This window comes from Ctenocephalides felis, unplaced genomic scaffold (genome assembly GCF_003426905.1).
Source record: "Ctenocephalides felis isolate EL2017-DRISC unplaced genomic scaffold, ASM342690v1 CF-g0.4_SCAFFOLD_01886, whole genome shotgun sequence".
Lineage (NCBI taxonomy): Eukaryota > Metazoa > Arthropoda > Insecta > Siphonaptera > Pulicidae > Ctenocephalides > Ctenocephalides felis.
In genome coordinates, this window is record NW_020538040.1 from 146,505,237 (window position 1) to 146,520,953 (window position 15,717).

At 28.7% G+C, this 15,717-nt stretch overlaps 1 long non-coding RNA gene and 2 other non-coding genes across 3 annotated transcripts in view; 2 read left to right on the forward strand and 1 right to left on the reverse strand.

The window, feature by feature from the left end:
• Positions 1-294: 294 nt before the first annotated feature.
• Positions 295-15,717, forward strand: part of LOC113378115 — a 212,406-nt gene continuing 196,983 nt past the window's right edge. Inside the window, exon 1 of the long non-coding RNA XR_003367141.1 lies at positions 295-353. This is a non-coding gene — a long non-coding RNA (uncharacterized LOC113378115). The remainder of the gene's footprint in view (positions 354-15,717) is intronic.
• On the forward strand, positions 8,138-8,208 carry Trnag-gcc. The gene has a single exon. It is a non-coding gene; the product is annotated as a tRNA-Gly (tRNA).
• On the reverse strand, positions 9,285-9,355 carry Trnag-gcc. Its single transcript has one exon. It is a non-coding gene; the product is annotated as a tRNA-Gly (tRNA).

A 15,717-nucleotide genomic window follows, 5' to 3' on the forward strand; every position in this document is an offset into this window, starting at 1 on the left:
GTTCAATGTCATTGTATAGTGCAACTCAATGTTTTACTTAGTTGTTACTGCGTAGTTTGTGTTTTGGAAAGGATTTTTTTCATACAATGTAGTAGCATGAGTAATTCACTACAACTGCGTTGTATTCTGACCGTTATATAATAATAATTATTTATAATTATTACGAATGGGTGCATACCCCTTACAATATATATATATATATATATATATATAATGGCATTTTTCTCTTTACTTCTTGTAATTCAGATTATTTAGATTAAAATGTATTAATAAAATGTATTTTTTGTTTGCAGGCAAAAGACGAGTTTCCAATTTTCAAAGACAAATCTACATAATCGTTTCTGCATTATAATGTAAGTTCATAAAAATATTTTTATTCTTAATGTATTTTAATATAATATAGTTTATTTCAACTGCACATATTTGTATGAAATCAGTAATATGTCGAACGAATTTTTCTTCGAATTTATTATTCGAATTGAAATTCTTCTACCTAAACTACTTACTTACTAAAATTCTTATGTTGTCATCATAATCTGTTCTATTTTTTCAAAAAAAAGTTTGTCTGTAAATAAAAATAATATACATGAAACTAGAGTTGAAAAAATGGTGTGGATCAATATTTGCAACCTATTTTTTTATTAATTTATTATCAAAATTAATTCAACAAGCTGTGGTTAGTCAAATGATGAAATTGACTGTCGTCAATATGATAGATTTCGAATCAACATGTTTAAAGCAACTAGCCATAAACAATATATTACAAACGGACAATGCAATTACTAATTAAACGTTCTGTTACAATTAATGATTATTTAACGACTTCCATAGAATCGGAGCATCATGATTTTCATTGCCCATCACGAATTCATTTTTGATGATTTGCCATTTGCCATTAATATCTATCCATTAATTGATTACCAATTTGACATCAAACATAACCAGCACAACCCTAATTACGATTTTGATGGATCGTTCAGGGGCTGGCAACATTTATAGGAGGAAAATAATAGGTTTTTGTGGATTTGTCACGATTGTATGGTAGATGACACTGTTCTAGTATGTATGAATTACTGGTTTTATATTGATCTGGATTAACAGATAGTTAGGTAGCTGGTGGAATTTTAAAGAATTTTTTTTGTAAAATTTTATTCTGCATTTTAAAATATGCGACTCAGACAAAGACTTTTATCTTTGTTGTATTTTAAAGATTTAGGAAAAAAGAATTATTAATGCGTAATAATCAATCATCTTTATCATTTCAATTACAGTACTTTGAGTCAGTATACAGTATGATAATATACAATAATGTCATATCATAACATATTTAAAATTGATTTTCATATTAACATTTTGCAAATTTTGGATTATTTATGTAAATATGCAAATATGTACTTAGAAAAACATGTTTCAAGTCAAGTATACTACTTCAACGAAATAGCAAGAATAATCAGAAATAGTTCGTTTTCTTTAAATTTTGTGCTTGTTTTTTATACAAAATAGAAACAAATATTTGTTTTTATGAATGCTATTTATTAGAAATGGTATGATTTAATTTAAAGTTTAATAATTGAAGTTTTCTTCCATATAAGGCCTAAAAATGTTCTTGGTTCTAAAAATTCTATAAATCATTAAAACGTGCAAATGTAAAAAATAACATTTATTACTAAATAGTACGTGGCGCAAGTGATTAGAGTCTTGGCCTTGCTAGATTGCAGGCTAAAATCCCGCGCTGCGTATAACATAATATCAAGCAGTAGTGATATTTGCTTTTACTTGAAAATATGGACCCAAAAATGTTTTCAAGTAAAAATAGCCTGTCAGGGCGTTCCTGAATAATTTATGATATATAATACATAAATGTCAAATAATAATCTCATCACAAAGAGAAAGGAATCTCTGGGTTGCCTTCTAATAATACTAGGTTATAGCAATTTCATCACAACTGCTCATAGAACACTAATTGTAAGAATAATTCTGATTGTTTTTCTAAAAAAAACAATCATGACTTAATAGTTAATTGGGCTGCACTTATTATTTCGTGTGTGGATAAACCTGACTTATTTTGATTATCCATAATTTATTCAAATTATTTACAAGTCTACTTTTAGTACCATATTGGTGACAAATGACATACTTGGAAAGAAAATTTAGAAATTGATTTCTTCTGTGAGTTCCTAATTAATTACAATCTCTCTCATAGTTAATACGTTTTTCTCATGATATGCTTTTTTCATTATTTATTAACTCCCCGAAGAAGATTCTCCAGAAAATCCGATTTGCTAAGGACTCATGTTTTTTATAATTAACAAATAAGTGTAAAAAAATGTCAATCTTTTCGCCAAAAATTCTGATCTAGTCAGTTGGGAACTGCACTCAAAATTGTAGATCTTTGTTACAAATTCAACGGAACTTTGCATAATGATAGAGTTCCTGAATCAAACGAACATCCTAAAGTATTATGGGCCTACGAAAAGAGATTTTTGAGCCGATTTTGCCGCACAACAGACCAATGTTATGGCAAGGCCATGTTACGCTCCAACTTCCATGCATTATGCTACTGAATACTGTCAAAATGTCATGTATTGGCTGTGCATTCAGGCGTTTTACACATAAACTGCAACGTCACTTGTATGTTATGAAGCTGGGTCAGAAGGACCCTGTTACCTAAGATCGTTTTTTTGACATTTGTGCGATTTCTAGGTTAGGTTTTCTATCTGACAACCTGAGAAAATGGCCTGACTGCACAGTAACCATATGGCTTTTGTCAATATTCAGTATGGAAAGTTCTTCATAGCATAGCCTTGCCATAACATTGGTCTATTATGCGGCAGAATCGGTACATTATTTTTAAAAAATCATTAAAATTTTGGATAATCACTTATTGAATATCAAGTTGATGATTCACACATATCGGGAACTTCCTGCAATTTGCTCTAAGGCAAAATCGAACTTACACCTAGTTCATAAGTGATTTAGCAAAACTTCTCCTAGCCATCGTGTTATTCTAAGCGATGTTTAACCGTACGTTCAAAGCAACAAGATTTAATTGAGTTAGAACATCACACACCGCACACTTAAATCAAAACATTATTGAATGCGATCGTCTCAGTAATGTAATCAATATAATGTGTATTCGAGTAGAGAGCAAGCATATTATTGTTTGCATTTACATGTAAATTACATGCTAAACTAAGCTCTGTTATTGTAGAGAAAAGTAGGATTTGGTAAGGGAAACAATCAAACGAGAAAAGTCAAATGCAATCAGTGTATGGTTAAGTTTTTTTTTTATTTAGTACAATCTTTTGTGTACATCTAATATTTATAACGAAAATTTAATAAATAAATGGAATAAATAAGTAGAAGTTATCAGTAGAGAATATTTACCTCAAAATTGTTGTTAAGTTATTAAAATGAAAAATATTTTTTAGGCAAGACAGATTTTACAGCTGTTCAAAGTATGAGATTATTTCGCCAGCGAAAAAGTGAAAAAAATACAAGCAGTCAATGAATGTATGTTAATTTTAATTACATGAAGTTCAAACACAAGTACATGATGAGTGAAGTTGCGAAAACAATATTTGTTTAGGCGTTGTTTAACACAATTCACTGTTTGAACTAATATTATAGAATTTATTAATCAGCAATTACTTCATTTCTCTAATGAAGGTTAATTTCTAAATGCTAATTACAATGACAAACCGATCATATCATATTTGAACTATGACTTTAATTACATTATTGTTTTTAAATATTATACATATTTTTAATACTATTATAAATATATAATTTATAATTTATCATTATATAAATGTGTATAATGATTGATACTAATAAATGTGTGCATCACGAGTGTTACCATATTACTACTAATAAACACTGTTCAAAATTGTTATATGATGATGTATTTATTTTTACTTAAATGCCGTCTTGTGCAGTAACAAATAAGTTTTACTTCAATCGCGTGTGAACCTTACGCGCACTCTTTTTTTTATAAGAATTTTTTATAAGTAGCAGAGTTTTGGGGTGTGTTTTTATTAAACTTTTTGAAAAGTTAACAACCAAAAGACAGTGGATTAAGATAGAGTATTATTTATTATCAATTGTTTTTGGTGCTACATTTTTTCATTTGTGTATTAGTCAGTCGATTTTGAACACCAAAATTGGAAAAGTATATGCGTGATTTGACCCAAAATTCGCATTTTATTGATATTTTTTCAAAATTGGCTGCACCAATTTCAAAAATATGAAAGTGCAAAATATTTTTTCAGCGTTTGCCTCATAAATCCTGAATCTTTTTTTCTTATAAATTACAATCTATCTATACAGAAAGACAATGAGTAATTAATTTGACAAATAAAATAGAATTTTAGAAGGAAAACCCAGTGGTTCACCTTATATTAATGTACTAAATTATATCTTAATTGAATTTTGGTTTTATAAATCCTGAATCTGATCTTGAAAATTGAAGGTTTGCAAGATATCCAGTTACCACCATACCAACTTGTTTCCGGTAAAGATTCGCCAGGCTATTTTTTCGTAAAGACTACCTTCAGATATTTCAGGCAGAACAAATATCACTTAGGTGTTTTTTGTATATAATTCTTAAAGAAATAAACCAAACTTCTTCAATAATTTTATCCTTGAATATGAAATGTCTTAAAAGTCGTATCGTATCTTTTCGAACTTATTTATTGTCACCGCTTATCCCGATAAAAACGCGTAATTTTGTTAAGGGTGAATACTTTAAAATCAAAACTTTCTCGAATAATTAAATTTATGTTCCCGTACAATGAATTTTTCAAAAGCAGATAAGTCAATACTGGGATTGGAAACGAATCCATTACGCAAAATCTTGAATGAAAAGTTTTTCGTGAAAATAAGTTCTATAGGATTTTTCCTTTAATCATTGTTCGAAACTTTCTTAATGCATTTTGTTCGAACGTAACGTTTTTCTTTTATACCATACATACATACATATTAGTTCTATGTGAAGTGACATTTATTGCAATCACAGGCGAACTTTTTCGGAATTCGGAGATCACATTTATATTGCACTTTAATAGAATGCTTTATGTTTCATCGCTGATATTGGATTTTTTATAAACTTATTAGTTATGGATATTGTACCAAGACTGCTGAATGATGACATATCTAATGTCAAAACGTGTAGAATAAATATCTTTTATTATTTAATGTTATTTTATTTGACTAATTTGCTGCTTTCTTTCAAGAATAAGTGTCAACGCCGAAAAATACAATATATATATATATATATATATATATATATATATATATATACATATACATGTAGGGTAGGGCGGGGCACCAAGGTCCAATTTGACATTGAGAAACCTTATTGTTTATACAAACCAAATATATGGCAACAAAAACAACTAAATATTTTTCTAAAAAAAAACTCTTATTTGTTCGAGACTCGTATCTCGAAACACTTTTAACTCGGCTCACTTGTAAGTCGAGGTACCACTGTACTTAAAAATTATAATAAGGTCTTGTAAACTAAAAGGAAAAAAAATACTATCTGACTATGTTCAGAAAACTCCCAGCTAATTCATTTTTGTAGAAAGTAGAAATGTCTTTTGTTTGCACCACAGGCTAAACATAATGGGACACGGCCGGGAGGCAAAAAGTCTAATGTCTTATTTTTAATTCAAAATAAATTTTACGATATAATATCTACATTATTCAATTAATGCAAAATATAAATTTCATGAGTTTATTTTTTACAAAGATAACACTGTATATAACCTAGATCTGGTATTTTGTCAGAAATATTCTGCAGCAGAGTTGGAATATTTTTTTATTTATTTTGTTTCTTCTAATATTGCCATTTTAAACTTAACTTGCTTTACTATTTTATATTGTTTGAACCCCTTTGCAAGGGTAAAAGTTTAGTTGGCTCTTTTTACCTCAACCACGTGTAAGCTTTTATAGAGGTTATATAAATAAACTGTTAAACCAAATTTAATATTAAGTATATATTTTGCAAAACAATTAAACAGCCTATACCTAAAAATTATATTAAGGTCTTGTAAACTAAACAACAGTGCTCACAAAAACTAACAACGAATGAAAATACTTTTGCTACGGATTTTCAAATATTGCCTTTTATCTCCTCATAGCGTAAAAATCAAGGCGAGGGCTTGTTATACATTTTTTGCCGCCTACTTTCGAATATTGTTGTGAAAAAAATTCTAATTTAACTCATTTTTTAGATAATTGTGGTGGACCTTTTTACCGGCGGACCTTGAAGCCCCGCTCTAAACTACATATTAAATATATATGCTGAGTGCTGGTCATATATTTTTTGTCCCCTGTGAAAAAAATTCTAACTTTACTTATTTTTGAGATATCTGTGATGGACCTTTTTACCTTTAAGCCCCGTTCTACACTACATGTTTAATATATATTATCTACACATAAAAAAAGTTTCATTCGCTGTTAAATAAAAAATGTTTTGTATAGAAAAAAATATAAATAATAATTAAGTACAGTTTTTACATGTGCTATAATTTCTTGTATTTATTATTCAAATATTTTAATAATATTTTATTTTATTTACATAGTAAAATGCTGTTTTTAAATAATCTTTAATATTGAAAATAAAAATAATTGAAAAAATATCAATTCATAACTTTTGTTATCATTCCTTTATATATATTGTTTCATAGTTCTTTTTCTATGGCCGTCAGCCATTTGTTCCATAATAACGGCAATGACTGATTTTTAATAAAACAGAATTTATATTTTTTACGAATGGCAATGATTTTCTTTTTATTTATCGTTTGAAATTAAATTCGCTCAACCTGAATATGGTCCGTTTGTTTTTGCAACGTTCAGACGCACCTGTGTACGGAAACATAGCAGAATATGCAGATTATTATTTTTTTTGGTAGAAATTTTTAAAAAATTATACTATTCGTTTCATGTATGAATTACAATCACAGTCGTTTATAGAGAGAATTGCTGATTGTATTTTTATACTAGACGAATAAAATATTTTTGAAAATTGTTTAATTAATATATATGGGGAGAACACTTTATTAAGTTACTGTTTTGCTGGGTTGGTTAAATTTAATTACATATAAAACCGATTTAAATTAATTAATAGTATATATATATATATATATATATATATATATAAGGTTGTCAAATATCTCCCTTCCGCCTTTTTGTATTATAAACCAAGAGCAAAAAAGCGGAAGGGAGATATTTGACAACCTAATATATATATATATATATATATGTATATATATACTATTAATTAATTTAAATAGTATAAACAGGCCTTCATCCATCACTAAAATTTGTTTCTTAAACTAAAATAAATTGATCCATACGTTTCGAATTCCAATTTTATTCTTCCTCATTGCAACAAAACACACATCAAGATACAAATACAAATGAAAACATAATCAATGAAAATGTTACTTCACAGCAACCATATTAGTGGAAAAGAATACCAAATATTTAATTAGAAAAAAAAAACTAAACGAAAATAATAATTTAGATCACCACAAATTATGACAGTCATTATCTATCCAGAAAACCCGATTTGCTAATATTGTTTTTTCTTGGCATTTCAAGTCATTTTGTTAAGAATCGTGCTGATTAGTGTTTGGTGAAGATTAGACAGGCCGTTTCTTCGTAATTAGTTGTTGAATTTTTTTTTTTGACGATTTTAAAGAAACTTTGCACAGTGATAATGTTCATGGTTTAACACTAATCATACCAAAGGCGGGTCAAATGACCCGTGTTGAACTTTGAGTTCAAATTGCATCTATAATGTAATTTTTGAAACTTGGTTGTTCGAAACTTCTCGTACTAATCAATATATTGTTAAATTGATTTTTCTTTGTTGATAATTTTGAGTAATATTTAATGTATTCCGTTATCTACCACGCCGGGTCATTTGACCCATAGAGCTTTCTTTCATTTTATAAGGTTTTAATCTGCTATATGAGACCGCTGAGATAAGTAGTACATTTGAAAAAGCCGTGAATAATTTATAAAAAATATAAAAATTTTAGATTAGGCAAAGCTTCCAATAAAAATTTATTTGAAAACATATAATAAATTATCAACTAGGTCCAGATCGGCGAGGTGATTTACGTAAGCATCGGTGGTTCAGTGGTAGAATGCTCGCCTGCCACGCGGGCGGCCCGGGTTCGATTCCCGGCCGATGCATATTTTTTTTTGCATTTTTTGAAAAGTATTATTTTAATTACTGGTGCATGGCATCGTGCCTTAAGGAAAATTGCTGGAACTTCCCGTATAGCAATTTAAAATTTTTAAATGCTTTAAAATTTTGAAGCAAATTAAATTTTCTTCTTAGAAACATCAATTCGTATTGACACGGAGATGTGCTGATTAGTTTTTGGCAAAGGCAGGTCTGACCGTTTCAAAGATACGAGGCATAAAGTGCAAAAAATTGCAATTGACTTTTTGATAGAATGGAGCATCCTATTTGTTGAATGATTTAAAAAACATTTCACTTGTATTGACGAAATAAAGAACTGATTAAATTTTGGGGAAGACAGGTCAACCTGTTTTGAAGATCCAGAAAAAAAGGTAAAACACATGATGTTGGTTGGTAATAGATTTTTATTTGTCATATACAACAACAAATTATGATATATTTTATAGAGATTTTAATAAGTATAATATTTGTTTTTATTTCTATGGGTCCCTACTAAGATTTTTAATGTAAAGTTTATTTATATACATAATTAAAAAAATGACCTCGACATTATCGACAGTATGAATCAAACGAAAGGAATGTGTTCCAAAGTTTTCAAGGAATTTCATGATTTTCAAAAAATTAAAAATTTTCCCAAAAAGTCAGTTTTTCAAATTGTAAATCAAAATTCTCTAAAAAAAACTAATTTTCTCAAAATAATAAAGCTTTTAAAAATTGAAATTACTTTATAGTAAGTTCCAGCAATTTGCCTTAAAGCACGATGCCATTTACCACTAATAAAATTCAATTTTTCGTAAAACACAAAAAAAAAACTTTGCATTTAGGAATGTGTTCCAAAGTTTTCAAGGAATTTCATGATTTTCAAAAAATTAAAAATTTTCCCAAAAAGTCAGTTTTTCAAATTGTAAATCAAAATTCTCTAAAAAAAACTAATTTTCTCAAAATAATAAAGCTTTTAAAAATTGAAATTACTTTATAGTAAGTTCCAGCAATTTGCCTTAAAGCACGATGCCATTTACCACTAATAAAATTCAATTTTTCGTAAAACACAAAAAAAAAACTTTGCATCGGCCGGGAATCGAACCCGCGCCGCCCGCGTGGCAGGCGAGCATTCTACCACTGAACCACCGATGCTTATACAGAATTCAAAGAATCCTAGACCTAGTTGGTAATTTATAATTATTGTTAAACCTGATTAAATTTATGTCTCCTTTCCTCTAGAAAATCTTCAAAGATTTATGATTTTTGCATCAATTTATAAGTGAATCTCTCACATTATACATTTGTGAGATTTATAAAAGTGATGGTAGCATCCGCGTTCGAAATGTAAATTTTTATTGGTTTGAGAAAGTTGTATCAACATCATACAATCTGAGATAACACTTTGTATAGTACTATTTTCACAACACTGTTACAGTGTTTCAGAGTAACATGTTCTGGAAATAAAGGAAACATGATATTTCCACAATGCGGAATCATCTAATGAAACGAACGGCAGCGCAAATGAAGTGCGCCCTGTTATATGCTTCTATTTTACGCTGTCGGATGTTGTAAATTTCCAACTTTGAAATTTGATACTATTTGATCATTAGTAATTACGATATTGTTTATTGGGTTTGTAAAATAATATATTTTTTGAATAGGAATTATTTTCATCACGTTGAGCTTATCTGTACTGCGGTCATCAGCAGCACTGTCTCTATATGGGGTAACTATCAGTTATCACATTTAACATTATATTCATATATGATATTTATTTTAAAATGTTATATTTTTATTTTATTTTTATTTTTATTTTTTAGTGAGTTCTTATAACAACTTATTACAAGATGTGACTTTATAGGTGGCTATCCCAACGGTTGTTCTGAGTCTATATGATAAATTTTTACAGAACTATGACAATTTCTGCAACACCTATGAATGTTTTATTGATGCTGGGTAATGGTTATTCTCACTTAAAAATTATGCTATCAATATTTTCAAGTAGGTTGTTTTATGGTGCAATGGTTAAGGTCGCGGACTCGTGTAAACGGGGTTGTGAGTTCTAACTTTGCTCTGGAAAATCTAATAACATGCAGTAGCGATATCCTTTTTTACCTGACAATGTAGATCAAAAATATGGGTCCAATTGAAAAGTTAGTTGGAAAATTATGTCCAATTATAAATCGAATAAGTAGCAGCTAATTAGCATCCTTTGTTAAAAAGCTTGACACTGTATTCGAGTTGTTTCTCATTCATCGATTTTTAGCGATTTTTTATTATATAAATTTCAATTAATATTTATACGTTTTGGCTAACATCCTAGCACTCATTCAGCGGAAAATAAAGATTGATATCCTAATGCCAAACAAATATTTATACTTCATTAGAAATGTGCACTGAATGAAAATAACATAATTACTAAAAAACATAATTAAAAAAGTCACAATTAATAAAGTATCGTAAATGTCTATTAATATATCATTAATTTAAAGTGTATTTAGTATCATAGAATAGAACTTTATTTTCCACTACATGAAGGCTAGTAAGTTAACCGAAACGTATATTAAATGAACTTCATAAAAATTTATAAAACTTTTATTAACGCCCGATCATAACTCAACTCATGATATAATTATTTATAATTATATCAACTTCTAATTCAAGAATTTATATGTTTAATAAATATTTTTAAGTTAATATTTAAGTTATTCAGTAAAATATATTTATGACGTACATTTTTGATGCGGGAATAACTCTTACTTTAGTGAATATCCGTATAAAATGCAAATATCTGAAGATTCAGCTAAAAATAGTTCAAATCAAATGCTTCAAAATAATTTTTTACGGACAACTACACTGTTTTGGCTACATAAAAATCAAATTGAATTATATTAAATAGAAATTATGAAGCTTCATTGAACATCATATTTAATCTTAGAAAAAAAAAACGAAGACAAGTTGCAATTGATATACTTTTGTGTTTTGCTATTGAGTTAGTTTGATTACAAAGGTGCACGATCTTGAAATAATTACTATTTTTGATTTGTTTAAGCAGCAATCAAAACTTAAGAATCTTATGAGCTGTTGTGCTCATATTTCCTAACTATATGACTTGTCAGAAGTTTAGCCCATCTCTATTTTGTATACATATTTTATTACTAAGTTATTTCTTATACTGATGACTTGACTTAACAATGACAGGGTGGTTTATTTTCACTAGAAAACGTATTGCTATGTATATTTTCAAGTAAAAACCGATGTCACTACTGCTTGGCATTGCATCGGTGAGCATCTCTAGATAAAAAGCCATGGGAAACGCTAATATAATTTATACTGAATAGGAAAATATGAAAAAATGGGATTTATCATTCAATTTGTTGTGTTTCTCTAGTAAAAAAGAGTTTTTTTTGGCATCTTGACCTCTAACTCGATTCAACAACGTGTCATTCAATAGGAAACATATTGCTATATATTTTCAAGTAAAAACCGATGTCACTACTACTTGGCATTGCATTGGTGGGTATCTCTAGATACCAAGCCATGGGAAACGCCAATATAAATTATACTGAATAGGTAAATCTGAAAAAATGGGATTTATCATTCAATTTGTTCTGTTTTTCTAGTAAGAAAGAGTTTTCTTTGGCTTGAATAAAAACAAAGATTTGGTACGGAAACCCGAAAATGTATCGGTGTCAAGTTCTATGTGAAAAAAATGTGTCCCATGCAAATGAAAGCCGTACATTGTGTCGTTGTCGTAACATAACTAATTGATTTACGGTACGTTGATTATTTTGTTTGTCTTTGGGCCGAGTCTACGCCTGCACCAGCGTCTTTTTGCGCGTTAATGGACTTTTACTTTGATTTTCCCCATTGTTCTGCTCTTTGCTGTGTGTAATCCTAACGATTCTGTGTCGCGGTTCTGTTGTCTTATTTTTTTCATTCGAACATTCTCATTTCCAACATCGTGACGTAGTTCTCACAGGTTGAGCAGTGCTGGTCAAGGCACAGTTTTCCAGGATTCTGAAAGCAGAAGGGTCAACATGGTATATGTAGTTAATGACTAGCATATTAGCCGAAGACATGCTTGTAACATTTTTTAGAATTTATGTATAAGTATACATTTAACCGTTTCCACTCGTACATTGCAAAAGTAATATAAATTTTTATGAATTTCAGGTAATATTCGAGCGCAAAGGGATACGGAGATTACAATCGAAAATTGTTTAAAAAGAAAAATACATTAACAACGAATATACCATTTGAAAAACGAAAAATCAGGGTAGAAAAATAATTTTGAAAGTTTTAATTTTCCATTGTACCCACAACAGTAAACAATGATAGCTTGAGGTATTAGCAATTTTAATTTTTGTTAAATGTACACATTTATTTTTAGTGAGCTTTCAGATTAAAACTAAAAAATTATTTATTCAATTATTTAATTATTCAATTGTCTTTAATTCAACTCAATTATCAAATAAGTGTTTTTATTTAAATAAATAAAGTGAGTAATTGGTATAAAAAATTGTTTATTCAAATTAAATATTCCCCGAAGGCTGAGACATCCCATGTCCCCAAATCGTAAAAAAAATTATAAATGAAAAATTAATTTTATTTTCAAAAGGAGGTTTTTAGTTTTGGATGATAGAAACATAATTACATAACCTTCTTCTTAACAATTTTGCGTTGTTAGACCTGGTTGACCTTTCTATGTTTTAATAATAATAATAATTTAATTTTAATAATAATACTATCAATATATTAACCTTTAGCCTTAACCGGCGGCAAACGAGTGGAAAGGGTCAATATTAATAATTTGTGGTAGCACTGCCGGTTTATGAGCTATTTTTACTTGATATGTTCTATAACTATATTTTCAAATAAAAACGGGTATCACTACTATTTGCCAGGGTACCGAATCTGGAACTCTTTGGTTGCAAGGGCAAAGCTCTTATCACTAAGCCACGGCATGTCCACCCATAAATATATAATTGTGTTACCTATAAGTTTCCGGAACGTAGTTGCGTAGTTGTTAAAAAAGTTTTCATATTTTTCAAAATATGTTATCTTCTTGGGCTCCTACATATTTATATAAAAACCAATTTAATGAAAAAAATCTTATTTATATTTTATTATTAATTTTTTTAAATAGAGAAATTATCAAGAGGTCATGTCTGACTCTTTATTAAAATATTAACTAAATCAAAATATTAAAAAGATTTGAAACAAACAACATATTTTGTATATAAGAAAATTTAGAAAGCTTTCGTTGTTGGATTAGCAAAAAATGGCTCCAACAGATTCATTAGACAGTATTATTGATTTGATAGATCGATTTCTTGTATTTGAGCAGATACAAATAATTTTAATGAATCTTGATTTTGTATGTACGTGATTCATTGTGTGATATGTTTGTTTATATTTAATTTCTTATTTTTTTATTTGGTTAATTTGTGTTGTCTTACTATTATAACAAATCTGATTGTGGACCTAATATTTCCAAAGCTTACAATCCTCGACCTATTATTATTCGTTAACAATGAGATTTCTCTATAGCCGTTTAATGTTTTTTTATTGTAATGTAATGCAATTTCTATAAAAAAATATTCATGGCCTTTTAGCGTCAGACTTTTATTGTTGCAGTGGTTGCATTCTCATCTTGTTCGTTTCTTCTTCTGAGAATTTTGCAATTATATTGTATAACAGCCACACATAAAAAAGTTTTTTTTTAATATTAAGAGGAACGCAGAAAATTAATGATTAGGCGATTCATTCCGTACCAATTTTTAGTCATACAATATTTGTTATATGAAACCTAGGTGTCAGTAGCATTTTGTTTTCAGGCAGATTTGTATATGGTGTGACGATAAAATTTTCAACGCCTTGGTAGAAAATAAAGTCAGTTATTTTGAACTTCAATGAATTTTTGTGATTATACCACTTTCCGTAGACCTGCAATATTTTTGGATATTGAATTTTAAAATTGTCAAAAAAACTTTCAAGAAAGAAATAACATCGTTCTTCATCGATCTTTAACCAAAAAGTAATCATTACGATTCTCATCTTATATCTTTCGAACAACTTTAGAATTTGGAAAATCGGTTCAGGTTTTTGGCGAAAACGTTGACCAAAATTGTGCACTTATGCGCTAATTATATAGAATTGTTGTACAAAACTAATCAATATAAGTCCATACCGAGTTTCATGAAATTGATTGCAATCATTGTTTAACTCGTTTTTGAGAAAATGTCCGAAGAGGTCTAATTTTTGACACACAACACTTATGTTCATTCAAAACACACAAACACAGGTGTTGAACGAAACAGAATGAATTCAAACTTTGAGAAAACATAAAATAAACAGAATGAAAATTTTATCTGAATCATAAAACTTGCCTGAAGGCAATATGTCACTTACATTTTTCACTTTATTTTTACTTTAATTAATTATACTTATTAAAATACAAAAATTGTAAACATCCGTTTCTTGTAGCTTTTGATTATATTTATAAGTTGAGAAACCTATATAACTTTGAGAAATTGATAATATATATGAACTGTTTTAATGGTTTAGAACATGGGCTAATGTAAACTAGTCCCGGGTTCGAATCCAATCTCGGCCTGCTCGATATCAAGCAGTGCGATATCAAATTTCGTCTTGGGTTTATAAATCTCAAATATAATCTCAACTGAAAATTGCCTTTAGTGGGCATTGCTGCAAAATATATAAGCCTATTAAGAAAGATGAGTGGTTGACCGCTGGATTGCCTTTACGGCGTAAGGTAGTGCGGGGCACAAAGGTCCAATTTGCCTTTGAGCAATTTTATTGCGAAAATCAAACCAATTATATAACAATAAATGACGCATATGAAACGAACAACTATCTGACTAGGTTCAGTAAAACTGCCAGTTAATTTAGTCTTGTAGAAATGTGTTTTAGACTGTTAATCAAAAATTGTCTCCTGGTTCTTTTTACTCCATAGACAGGTTAAAATGGGACGGACAGGGAGCAAACAGGTTCAATCGCTAAGTTTTAATTTTAAGATAAGAAAAGCTTAGGACTGAGGAGAGAACAATAATATTTGAAAATTTTACAAAAATGAAAATTATTTACAAAAATTATATCCAGTGCATTTATTTAATAAAATTAAATAATTTGCACTTTTATATGATAGCCCATTTCATATTCAGCCACATTATTTAACCAATGCAAAATATAAATTTCAGAAGTACATTTTGATAGAATTAACACTGTATATAACCTTTATCTGATATTTGGTCAGAAATATTCATTAGCACAGTTAGAATAACTATTTAATTAATTTATCTCTTGTAAAATCGTTTTTTCCAACTTAATTTACTTTTATATTTACTATTTTTTGTTGTTTACACCTTAGCCAGGGAAAAAGTTCAGTTGGTCCTTTTTACAACTCCCACGCGAAAGCTTTTATAGAGGTCATATTAAAAAACTGTTGGATCTAACTTAATATTAATAATACATCTTATAAAACAATATTG